The sequence below is a fragment of the Apodemus sylvaticus genome, chromosome 2 (assembly GCF_947179515.1).
Source record: "Apodemus sylvaticus chromosome 2, mApoSyl1.1, whole genome shotgun sequence".
Lineage (NCBI taxonomy): Eukaryota > Metazoa > Chordata > Mammalia > Rodentia > Muridae > Apodemus > Apodemus sylvaticus.
This window is the reverse complement of record NC_067473.1, coordinates 92,234,521-92,247,944: the sequence shown is the minus strand read 5'-3', so window position 1 is coordinate 92,247,944 and position 13,424 is coordinate 92,234,521. Positions and strand designations below refer to the sequence as shown.

The following is a 13,424-nucleotide window of genomic DNA, read 5'->3' as shown; positions in this document are numbered from 1 at the left end:
CACAAAGACTGTCGAAGCAAAGTGAAAAAAAAAAAAAAAAGAAAAGAAGGGGTGCCTGAACCGAGGCGCCAAAGGGTAAAAGATCCTCCAGGTGCAGACAGGCTGGCCAATCCTCCATCTCTGGACCGTGAGTGTTATCTCCAAAACCTCACTCTTAGATTCCTCCTCTACTATGGAGATTAAACACGAGAATTTTAAATTAAAGATGTTCTCGATTTACAGATGTATTGTGTAAAGTATCTGCTTAGACTAGCTGCACAAAGGCAATCTTTTTTCACACACTGGGGAAGAAACCCAGGGCTTTATTGACACTAGGCACACACGCTACCACTGAGCCACAGTCAGTGTCAAACTGGATTAAATAATAAAAGACAGGTTTTTAACATACTTTTAAAAACACAAATGGGGAAGGAGTTTTAGAGGCTAACTGATCTATTTTTACTCACTTACCTGTCAGGTAAATGGCTAGGTCTCTATTCAAATAGACCTAATAAAGAAACAGAAGGGTCAAGATATGAGATGTGGTGTGTGTCAATGTGGTGTGTGTGTGTGTGTGTGTGCATGTGTTGTATGTGTGTGTGTGTGTGTAACCATGGTCATACTTCTTACTCCCCATCAAGCATGACATAATCGTACATAATAGGAGGCCAAAAGGGCTCAGTTTTCACAAGAAAGCTCTTCTGTGTAGCTCACTCAACCCACAGAATGAAAGGGGTACATTTCCTTATTTTTCCAGAGGAAAAAGTAAATTCCCCTATGTATTGGTAACTTGGATTAAAAAGCTTTTGTGTGCTTAAAAGGTGCTTTTAAATTTAATTTGAAACATCCATTGTTTGAGAACTTCTTATATGAAACTAGTGGATTTTGTCAAACCCACCCCCTCTACCTCTCCCTTCCAGGCCCTCCCATTCTCCTCCCCAATTCCCCCCTCCCACAGTCATCTGCACTTTAAGTCCACTGAGTCCATTCATGTTACCAGGATGCATACCGGTGTAGGGCCATTTCCTTGAATATCGGTTACCTGTCAGGAGACCACATCTGAAATAATCTATTTTTCCCTCTCCTAGAAACTATCAACTGTCAATAGCTCTTCATATTAGGGAGGGGCTATGTGAGTCCCCACCACTACCACTGATGCTGGAATTTTGGTTCGCTTGATCTTGTGGAGTCTGGGGGCATTCAATTGCACCTGATGTGAGTTTGTGTCTTGCAACATTCCTGTCATGACCAGAAGACACTGGTTTCACATAGGCCTTCTGTTTTCCCTGGCTCTTAACAACATTCTACCATTTCTTCTTGTCTGTGATGTCCATAATCCTTGAGGGTAGAACAAGTGATATAAATATTCTATTTAGGGATAAGCACTTCACAGTCTCTTGTTCTCTGAATTTTGACCAATTGTAAGTCTTTGGATCAATTGCCATATACTGCAAAAAGAACCATCTATGACAAAGGTTGAAAACTGTACTAATTTATAGATATAAAAATAAATGTTTAGGATAGAGATGAATACTATATCCATTTAGCTAAATAATGGTAGTGAATTCTTTTCTGGGTCTATGGCCTATCCAGGCACCGGTTCTTGGATTACTTAAAAGTACATGCCTGGCCTCCATTTTCTGCAGTAAGCCTTAAATCTAGTTGGAAAAAAAATTACTGATTACTCCTGTATTTGTGACACTATTGGACCAAAAGGTAAATCTTGCCAAGGCTACTCATTACCAGAGCTTGCATAGGTACAGTTAAGTGGGCACTTTCCTCCCGTAGGAGCCCCTTCCAGCACTATGAGAATATATCTAGTAAAGATAAAGCTCCAAGGTCCACAACAGCTTGATTGTTCTGTTTCTTACGACTCAAGTCTATGGTGTTTTCAACAATAGGGTCTTACTATCCAGTGCTGGATAGTAACCAAGAGCAACATAATAACCTGTCTGCATTGTTTTGGAGGTCTGCTCACTGGTTAACAACTTGAAGGCAAGGAAATTATACATAGCATTGGACTTCTTGTTTGATAGCATATGACATTTGGGAGAGGCATTATCCTCTCAAATAAAGTCTCTTTAAACTCTTTTTTAATGTCTATGTACTTGTCTATATATGATTTCATCCATGTTTTTAGATATAATTTCTTTTTTTCGATCATAGAACTGACCTACATTTAGTCCTTATGCCTCAAGAACACTAAAGTTAACAGAATAAAATAACTATCGAACTATTAAATACAATTAGTTTGTAAGATGTTGTATTTTGTTTCTCAGTGATACAGTTACTATACATTACTTAAATTTGAATATCTTTGTCAATTTTACATAAATGCATACATGCAAATGTACATATATGTACACACTTACATAAAAAACACAGAGAACAGACTCAAAAATGGTATATCTGGCAGTATTCATGTTCACGTTTATATAAAGAAACACAGAGGACGGACACAAAAAATAGCATTCTGGCAGTACTCAATACCCAGAGACTTCCAACGCTGGTCAGTGAGAGTCAAGAGGAAAAAGAAGAAAGAAAAGAGTATGCCTGCAAGGGTCAAGTTCCCAAACACAAGCGGATTAACAGTAACTGAAACTTGCTGTGCCTTCCATGACAGAGCAGCATCTGTGAAGACTTATTTGCTTCAATGTTGGGGAGGGGATGTTAAAGGATGCATGAGTTTGTAGGTGACTTTCAGTTGGTTTTCCCTGTCAAAAAAAGTGCTAACTTTCTAGAAAGACAGGTGTGGGCCAACATTTGTCTATTCAACCTGTATAACTTCAGGGTTATTTGGAACCAGAATGGATCCTTTTTATTTTCAAACTAAAGAATAACTTAAACATAAGCAGTTAAATATTTTTCCTTTAAAATACTTGACAAATCATCCCCCAAATCAAACAAAAACATTTAGTAGACAGCACACCACTATGACCTTGCAAACTAAAGTGTGAATATATTTTTAAATGTTTTATTTATCTCTGTGTAGGGGATTTACACACGTGACTAACACACATGAAGGCAAGAGAACACCTTGCTAAACTTCATCCTCTTTTTTAACTATGTAGGGCAAAAGAATTAGCACCCAGGTCCTCAGGCTTTATAAGAAAATAGTATTCCCTAGGCAACACATTTAGGAAAAAAAAGCAAATTTTATCCATACAAATTAACTTGGTCATTAATTTCAACTCAAATATTGTAGAATTTTAAAAATCAACTTTGTGAACCAAAGAATTAGTACTATGTTCAAAAGTTCTCATGTGTTTATGTGTCTTTACTGAGTCAATGCCTCAGACTTTGTATTAGCAGGAGGATGCTATGGAAATCAAGGGATGTGGAAATGTTTTGTAAACAACCAAATTTTATCTAGGGCACTAATAATGTTAATGGGTAAAGCATTGTCATCTATGTTTAAAATGCATACAGGAACAACTTTAATATCAGTTAATAACTGGCAACATTGTGGAAGACCAAATTTTCAAGGAAAAGTTCAAAATGAAAAACTGTCTTCATGAAAAAGTGGAAAGTGATTTTAAAATGTAATATATATATATATTTGTTTATATACTATGAGTTCCAGTTTTGTGTCTTAATGGTATGTGCGTGTGAGTTTCTTATGCTTTTTTCCTATTTGTTTGCTTGTTTGATTTCATTCTGGGTTTTGTTTGGTTGTTTTTTGTTTTATTTTGCCTGTTTATCTTCTAAAGAGAGAGAGTTGGAGAGGTGGAAAGGATCTGGGAGGAGATGAGGGAAGAGAAACTGTGATCAGAATGAAGGACATCATTAATTTAATGAGGGCATCATCCAAGCATGAGCCCATTGTATTTGTATGTGTGACCCATGAAGATGGATTTAGCTATAATTTTGGTTAAAATACAAGAGACAGAATTATTAGAAAAAAACTACAGGAGAGACAGGTTGCTCAAAAAGCAAGCAAGAAAAAAAGAAAGAAAAGAAAGAAAGAAAAGAAAAAAGAAAGAAAAGAAAGAAAGAAAAGAAAGGAAAAGAAAGAAAGAAGAAAGGAAGAGAAAAGAGAAGAGAAGAGAAAAGAAAAGGCTTTAGGACATGCATGCATGTATATGATATGAATATTATATATATGCATATATGTTCAGTTCCCTAAATTTCAGTGTTATATTAGTCTGTTTTCTATTTGGCTTTATCTTTTAAGATCTTAGTTTATAATTTTATAATTATAATTATAATATAATTTTACTGTTACTGCTGGGGCAGTTTTACTTTTATAGAAGACCCTGAAAAGTAAATTTCCTTATAAATTAGTAATAAGGCCTTTTTCCTGTCAGCTCCACCTTGGTAACTGCTGGGCAGGGACACTTTCCTCACATTACTACCTATTAGCTCATTTGTTCGAGGAGAATCCTGCTACCAATGTGTTGGTGCTGATAGTTACTTAAGAGGCAGTTTCATTTTTCCATAAAAAAAGCCATTAAATTTTCATAGCAGATTCCCACAGCAGATTTTTATAGCAAAGTTTCATAGCAAACTTTGAAAAGTCACCAGTAAAGCTTGTAGAAGGAAGCGTAGGAATAATCCTCCCAAACCAGTTGCCCAGTGGGGAGCCAACCTCCTGCCCCGGATCTTTATTACTATTGTAGCAATAAACATCTCATCAATTAGTTGGTCCACAAATGTCAGAATCTATCCCAATCCAAAGTTTTTGATAATGAAGTCTGGTGAGTGCTTACACTGAATGATGGTGACCAACACAGCATTTAGAGCTATGGGAAGACATGCAACCATTCGCTGCTGCATCTCTTCCATCGAAACTGTACTTACTATATGGGGTTTTTTTAAATGAGTTTTAAAGCAAAGATGGATCATGTATGTTTATATTGTACAAATTGACTTATATAATAATGTGAGCTCAACTCAAGGATCATCACCAGCATCCCAAGATGTATAAGTGGGTTGTGGATTGCATTTTACCACAATATTCTATACACTAACTATTCATTTTCCAACAGCCTCTTGATGCTTGCTGCATCTAAGCCAGACAGACCACCAATCCTAAGCAAATAGGCCTTTTAAAGTTAGCACTGTTTCTCAAACATATCTGCTGCCAGTAAATAGGAAAACAATATCTTTGCCAGTGACCTGAATATCACTCTTAAGTATAACACTTTGTTCAGTTATTGTGTTATTATTTAAAAGTGGGTATGGTCCTTGCTCTACAAGATGCAATAGTGCTCTACAGTTTGTTTTCATTAGGAGCTCAGAGATTATTGTTCATTTTATAAAAAGAAAACTTCAGCGAGGCATGGCATGGCAGTACCTGCCCTTAATCTCAGCACTCCCAAGGCAGAGTCAGACGGATCCCTGTGAGTTTGTAGAACAGCCTGCTGTATATAGCAAATTTAGGTCAGTAAGAGCAACTTAGTGAGACTCTGTCTCAAAAAAAAAAAAAAAACCAACAAATAAAAGTAACAACAACAATAAAAAGGAAAACAAAGAGAAGAGAAAATATGAATCTTATTGTTTGATTTTATCTCCATCTTTGTAGATAAGGTCACAAAGCCACTGGGGAAGTTACCAGAAATATTGACTTCTAGTTGTGCATTAAATGTACAGTTAAATATGTCTATTTTCTTTTACTGCACCTTTAAACTGTAGTCTGCTTCAGACACGGCAGCTGGAAGACGGCATTCACCTGGAGTCCTCTTGGAGCAAGTTGCAGGATCTCCACTGAACTTCAGTCCATCTCCTCTGTCTGTGACACCAGCTGACACTATTGCAGTTAGGAAGCAGGTGAACATGCGTGTGTACCTTAATTACAAGTTTGTAATTTGGCCGTGTTTTAGCTTCCATACTGCAGAGTGTTGAAGGTTTCACTTTAGTGTGTTGATTTCTAGTCCTGCATAATCAAATTTTGAAGGCCTTCCAAACTTTACTAACCTATTTTAAAAAGTCTTTTACCATTTTCAACCAAGAAAAGGGCCACATATTATTTCAAAGAAAACTAAAGGAGATGTTTGATAAGTTAACTATATATGTTTTACTACTTTGGGGCCTGTAACATGTTTTTTTTTTTGTCCTCAGGATGTAAGGTGAATAAATAACTTAATCAATAAAAGAAAATAAAAATAAAGGAGATACTTGTTTCAGAGTTTTTACATGTGAGTCTCATACACTTCAGAAAAATGTATAAAATGTTAAATACTTGTCATTTAAATTTGCAGTAGGAATAACAATGACAAATAAAAAACTCAAATTATTCACCAACTGCCTATCCCAAAGGTAGAAAGAACAAGATTTAATCCTGAGCTCTCGCACTTTTGTTGTAGCACTGAGGACCACAGGCTCTAGAGTGAAGCTTAGATGGAGCCTTGCTCCGGGAGTTCCTTGGCAACAATGGCACTGTGGCAGAGCCCAGTGTCTAGCTATTCTGTGCTCAGACTTGTTCCTTCATCCAAACAGGATGAGGACACAGGGCTATGCTTCCCCTTTCTCTGCTCCCATCAAGTGCTCTACTCTGAAGGGCAAAAGGAGCAAAGAATTTTTATTTGTAACATCTGTGTTATTGTATACGCTATATGCTTTTCAAATCTTTCAGAAGAGTGAGGTTTGTGGAGTTGGTCTTTACAGCTGTTTTGTTAGGCTGGAAAGAGATGGGTCTGGCCTCTCTGAATTTGGTATTGAAGAGGTGAGCAGCTCACGACGGAGCTCTTTGAAAGTGCCAGGTGATAATATCTTCGATGTGTCAAAAGATATGTGAGCGTGCGCAAACGGACTGCATGCTCTGAGGTTATGGTCTATGTACTACACTGTGCAATACCGCAAACTACTGAATTTCCTGAGTTTAGTTTTCTGCCTAGATGGCTATCAACAAAGAAATTTGACTCTATACATCTTGCTATTTTGTCTTTTAAAGTCACTTTTAATATATAGGGAAGAAATAAAAACTATCTGGACTCCAGGGCATAAAACATGGAGTATTTTTACTAGTATTTATGAGTCTTTAGTCCACACATATGTATACATATCGCATATGTGACTCGTGCCCTTGGAGGTCAAGACAAGGCAATGGGTTCCATGGACATGGAATCACAGACAGTTGTGAGCCACTAGGTGGGTTCTGGAAACTGAAACCAGGTCTTCTGCCAGATGAACAAGTGTTGTTAGTCATCTAACTAAGAACTAACTGTTCTTAGTCACTGAGCCATCTCTCGAGCCTTCATATAGAGAGGTTTTTAAGGGAATATTGAAATATTAAGAGAGCTGTGCTTTAAAATTAGTTTTGAAGCCAATGTTTTGTGTTGTTAATTTTTAAACAACTCATCTGTGCTGTGTCTACTAACCAGAGAATGAGCCAACAGAGGATGGACAAATTATATTTTTCAGAATAATCACTCCAAAATAACTTCGAGAACACAGAAATAAATCGGTGGAATGGCTAAGTGTTGGTTGGACTTGCAATTGAAGCAGAACAGGAACCGTGCATAAACATTCTTCCTGGTGATTAGCAAGGACTCTTCTGTAACTGTGTACTTCTGTAGATTACAGTTCCTCCAGTAAGACATGGCGAGAAAACAGGGAGAAAGCATCACAGGAAAACTGAGGATGAGTCTCGAAAATAATAGAATCCATGCAGTTATGTGGGATTCACCTGGCATTCATGCTTTGTGATAATTACTCAAAATCTGTTCCTGTGCTAACCTGAGCATAATGTAAATGTATGTAAAGCTTCCATTCTCACTGTATCGACTGGGTGTTGGGAGATTGATACAGTCAGCTTTAAAACTGATAGAGCATTCTCATCTCTGGTTAGAGGCACAATAGAAGTGCTAAGAAACCAACACTGAGACCTTTCTTACATTGCAAATAATTTGTTAGAGCTTTAAAATACATTGTTTTCCCCACTACCAGCAGAGCCTGGTTCATAAATCCATATGAGAAAGCCTAAAGTCAGAAAGGCCAAATTGATGACGTCCCTGGAAAGTCCCTAAATTACATGAAGAAGGTCTGTTTCATCTGCTTGGGATGTTACAATTCCCTTGCACCATATGATAAAATTATGGTGTGAGTTTTTTTTTCTCAAAAATTCATAGTTTGGCACATGGCTGCTAAGACCCAGGACAAATAAACTAAAAGCCAAGCATCCCTTGCTCATACAAGGATGGTTGGCAACTACACATTTTGTTACATCTTCAGAGATAAAGGCTGTGTGTGTGCAAGTGATTAAAGGATGCTTTTATTTATACCGAAATAAATGCATAATAAGCCACATATAATTCATAATAATTTAGGCCCATTACAGAATTCCAGCTTCTTTTTTTATGATGGTTACTAATTAAAAGAGTATTTCTGCCTGATTCTTTGACATAAAAGTTTAATGACTAAAAGGTTCTAATATAAAAATGAAAATAAAAATACAAAGTGGCAAGCTGTTGGATTTCACGTGTATGGTGAAGATTAAGGACAGTCACGAAAGAGCTATGCAGAGAAAAAATAGGCAGTGGCTCTAAGTGACAAAGAGGAGTTTTAAAGTTTTATTTTACTCTCTCTCTCTCTCTCTCTCTCTCTCTCTCTCTCTCTCTCTCTCTCTGTGTGTGTGTGTGTGTGTGTGTGTGTGAGCATGTGCATGAGTATGCATGCACTGAAGTGCAGGTTCCAATCACAGCTGGATTTGCAGGGGCTTGTGAGTTGATCTCTGTGGGTGTTGGAATAGAACCGATGTCCTTTGCAAGAGCCTTAAAAGCTCTTAGCCTCTGAGGAGACATCACTCCAACCCTTGGAAGAAGAGTCTTTGATGGAAATTTGAAACAGTACTAATCTCTAACTTGGTGGGGGGGAGCACATTCCCAGTTGTTCCACCATCCCCCAAACTGGAATGTAATTTCACAAGAGTTTCTTTTAGCAAATGAGGGATAGGATATTTTAATATAATCCTGAATATAGGTTTAGATTGAAAATGGGAATTGGGACCATAATTAATTATGTTGCCAAGTTTTTTAAACTCTAAAAGTCAAAGCGACGAAAATGACATTTTGTAGGGTTGCAGCCTTCTACAACTTCCCGAGTTAAAACTGGTAAAATGACAGTATCTTTTTGACAGTTTGATTAATCCCATATGCGGAATGAGTGTGGGGAATGAATACAGTTGTGTTGATCCCTTTCTGAAACCCCTGTAGTAAGAGACTGACATAAAACCAAGTGAGTGTAAACACAGACTTCAGCTGGGGTGATGGCCTTATTAGCACTCTTAATGCTCAATAATGAAAAATAATAAATACCCGACAGCCCCCAGCACACGTCTACTCCAAAATCGCTTTGCCTCTTGCATCCATCCATCCATCACTCTTTCAGGTTAATAAAACAATTCAAACGCAGCATCCAATCCCCAGCAACTGCTCTCTCTGGAGGGAGGGATGTTTTATCTGTTTTATTTCCACTTCTGTGAGCTTGCAGAGGGTTTCACTTGCTTGAAATGAGGAAGGTAATGGCGTGGGGATCCTGTTCATTACCATTGATGACCCCACTCCAAGGTTTCCTTACAGGCACCCAGAAACCCGGCAAGAGGAAGTGGGGAGGACTGAAGCCCCCTTCTCAGAGAAAAAAAAAACCGAAAAGGAGGGTCACAAAGCAAGTAGGGGGAGGGGTAGAGAGAGAATGAGAAGGTAATGTGTTGGAGACCCGCAGCTCAAGGCAAATAAACAAATAAAGCGTTCCTTGTGATTGAGCGGGACTAAAAGAAGTAAACAAACCGTCAGCTCAAGTTACTTAAAAGAACTCTGTTTTAAAATATATATCAAACCCACAGACTTTTAAAGGCTCATTCTCCCACTCCAGGTCTTGGTTTCAGGGAGCTAACGGTCCCCAGAGCAGATAATGGACAGCGCTCTGCAGGGACAAGGAGGAGGGCAGTGACCTGTGGGATTGGGGTGAGCTAGCTCCAAGCCACCCTACTGCAGCTGGAGCGACCAACTTCAAGAATTCCCACACCTCGGCCCGGGACAGGGAAGAGAGGAAGAGTAAACACGAAGCTCGAACAACAAAATGAAAGAGCTCCCCAAATTACAGTTGCGAAGCGCCGGGAAGAGCAGAGCCGGTCTGTAAGCCAGCGCTTTAACTCCGGAGGCTCCCTGCTGGCTGGGACTAGAGCGCTAGGGCTGGCACACTCACTGGAGAGGTCACCGCACAGGGTGGCCGCTGAGGCGGCAGGAGGTTGTCCCAACCTCCGTAACTACTCTGCTAAGCTTCGCAAAGTATGAGCCGGACGTAGACCACCCAGCTTAGGGAAGTTTCTCTAAGGAAACTGGTCTGCGTGGCAGAGGACAAATGAGGAGAGAGCGAGCGCAGAGTCCCTGGGCTAGCGCGCAGCCACAGTCTGCAGGGAGTCCGCCTCCATGCTCCACTCCGCGAGACCCACGCTAGTGCCCACGAACACCTCCCGCCCCAACACCCAATCCCGCAGATCTAGCATATATGGAGGAGGACTTCGAACCCGGGGAGAGAAGCAAGAGCCCACAGCCAGCCGGCCAAAGTCAGTGTCCAGACAGAGCTGGGATAAAGCCGGCGGTTCCGGCGGTTCCGGGTCCCACTCCAGCCCGACGCAGCGTCCATCTCCCCAGCACTGGTGCTGTCTGCCCACCTAATACGTCTGTGACCCAGCCACAGACCGACCAGACAAGCCAAGTGAGAGCTGCCCACGACCGTGTTCTAGAGAGCCTCTGATCGCTCCCTTCCCTGTGTGAGGATGCACCTCAACCCCGACCATAAACCAGCCCTTAGGTGTGAACACAGTCGGGCCAGGTCCGCACCAGAGCTAGAAGGCGCCCTGGGAAGGCGAGGATCGATTCCATCTTGCTCCTTACCTTAAAGAATTTGTTTTTTTCTAGCGGGAAGAGGAAAGTTTGGTTGGTTGGTTTTTTCTCCCCGGGGGTGTGGTGTGCTGGAAAAGCCCAGGTTCCCGGGATCCCACCAAGTACTTGACAAAGTACCAGGATCCACGAACCGAGGGACCTGCACACTAGGGCAAAATTTAATGCCCAAGTGTCCCAACTTTGTGGCGGGCTCTGCAACTTCCAAGACAAGCAGAAGGCCGGCGACACGCGGCCGCAGAAGTTGCTGCGAAGTGGGCAGGCGGCGGCGGCAGCGGCGGGCCGGGGGTCTCGGACAGCGCGAGCGGATGCGGGCTCTGGGTAGCGGGAAGATACTGAATGCTCCCGTCGAGCTGGCACTGCCGAACCGGCTGGCTCGCCGAACGCCCGCGCGGGCTGCAGAGGCAGAGCCCCGTGCACCAGCGGCAGAGGCGGCGGCTTGAACGCGGCTCGCAAAGCTCTGCTCTCTCGCCGCTCTGGGCAAGGAGTGTGTGCTGGCTTCTAGTGTCACTGCAGAGCTTGAGCCTCTGCCCCTCCCAGCCCGCCCTCCGCTGCCCGCTGCCCCGCCTTCCTCTGCCCGCAGCTCCCCCTTCGTGCCTCGCGCCCTCTCTCCCACTGCGCGCCAGCGTGCAACACACACAGCATGCAACACACACACACACACACACACACACACACACACACACACACACACACACACACACACACCGTTCCTTTGCTGCCTCTTTCTCGCATACATTCCGGTCCAGCCACCAAGCGCGCTTCACACAAGACCCTCGTGGGACTGCGGTGGGTTGGGAATGGGGGGGGGTCACATTGTCACAGGACACATCATTTTCTTTAGGTCACTGCCACCGGAGGGTGGGGAGAGGGGTGGGAGGGCGCCTTAAGACCCCCCAACAATGCTGCACGACTAGACGTGTATGCGGGACCATCACACTGTCCAGAAACCAAGGGAGCACAATGGAGAGAACTCAGCTAGGTTAGTGAACCAGTGTGTTCAGTTGGAAGGCTGGAGGTTGGAGGAAGCGAGCACGCAGAATGCGACTCTTCGCAGACTGCCTGCCCTAGCCTTCACCCGGGGAGCTTTTGCCTAGGCAAATCCAGCCTCTGGGGCTTGAAACTCAGCAGCTGTTTTAACAATTGGAAAAAAAAACCGATCCTACAGGACCAGTGAGGCCCAGCAGAACTTGGAAAGCCATTAAGGCTGACTAGGTAATCATGGTAAGAACTTGCTTAATTAGCAACCCGGTCTGAGCCTGGATGTGTGTAGGGGTATGGAGTGATATTTAGAAATCTCATTTTCGTGGCTGAGAACCTAGACAAGCAAGTCTTTCTTTCTTTCTTTTCTTTCTTTCCTTCCTTCCTTCTTTTCTTCCTTCCTTCCTTCCTTTCTCCCTTCCTGTTTTTCTTTCTCTCTTTTTCTTTCTTTTCTTTTCTTTTTTTTCTTTCTTTCTTCAGACTCTGGCTTTTAGGATATCAAGCTCTAAGAATATATTATATAGGATTTATTAATAGTGTCAGTATTGAAAACATGAAAACACTTATCTATTTCCATTGTCACCAAAGCAAAGATAAGATGACATTCAATCTTATCGAACTTTTATTGAGAAGTATGGGCTTTCTGTTAAAAGCCTTTGAAAAGCAAGCATCTTGCAGAGGGCTGTTCAGTCCACTTTCCAAAGTCCCAATGCTCAGGAGACTGCTACTCTAGGTGGATTTGTGAAATGCTTCCATGCTGTGACATAGTTTTGTAAAAGCCATAAAAGGCTTAGAAGGTACTCGGGTATAGATTTCAGTGCAGAACTCTGGCGTATGAAGGAGTCCAGGCAAATAAGGGTGAGGGAGGGGAAGGAGAAGGGAATTCCACAGCGAGGTGAATAGAGAGGTCAGGAACGCGTCAGAGTACATGGGCTCCTGGGAACAGGGAGAAGTTAGGTGTGGCTGCATTGCAGGTGCAGTGAGCAAGGCCTCCCACCCCAGGCTCCAGGCTCAGAGAGACAGACCTTCTGAAGGTGACTGTTGTTTGGAAAATGATTAAAGTTGTTAAGAGGAAGTGGATCATAAGGTTTGTAAGTGTCACTGGGTACACGTTTAGAAAGGTCACTCTGATACCTCTCTCAGGAAGACAAATAGCAACTTAATAGTGAGAAGACTTCTACAAGGTAGAAACAAAAGTAGGTCTCAACCAATGAAGCTGAGAGGCTGGGGTCATTTCAGATACATTTAGAATTTGCTGACTGGGGTTAGTAAGCCCTTAAAGGAAGATGGAAGAAGAGGGTTAATTCTAAGTTTTCTGGCTGGCACGAGATACACCATGGGGCCATTAGCAAGGAGAAACAATACAAGAAATAGATAAAGATATAGAGATATGCAGATAGATATAGATATATGCATATACGTTTGTGAGCATACATGGTAATGTTTTCTGATTTATGTTTGTGGAGAAGGGTGTTGGTAATGTCTGAATTCAGTATTGTGTTGGCGGCTGGAGAGGGAGAAAGGCTTTTGAGAGAAGTGAGGCTGGAATCAGGGGTCATCAGCATTCAGGTGCTTTTTAAGTCTGAGAAGAAGGAAGTAAGAAGACAGGGGATTGGCCACACC

General features: G+C 41.8%; 1 protein-coding gene across 2 annotated transcripts in view; it reads right to left on the bottom strand.

Moving 5' to 3' along the window:
* Ndnf (neuron derived neurotrophic factor) overlaps positions 1–11,319 on the bottom strand; it is a 46,023-nt gene extending 34,704 nt beyond the window's left edge. Inside the window, exon 1 of one of the 2 annotated variants that reach the window (XM_052173852.1) lies at positions 10,815–11,319. The gene's annotated coding sequence lies outside the window, so the exon portion shown is untranslated. Of the gene's footprint in view, positions 1–450; positions 475–10,814 lie in introns of those variants that run through there. The other variant, XM_052173853.1, reaches the window with a different exon arrangement.
* Between the last annotated feature and the right edge of the window lie 2,105 nt (positions 11,320–13,424).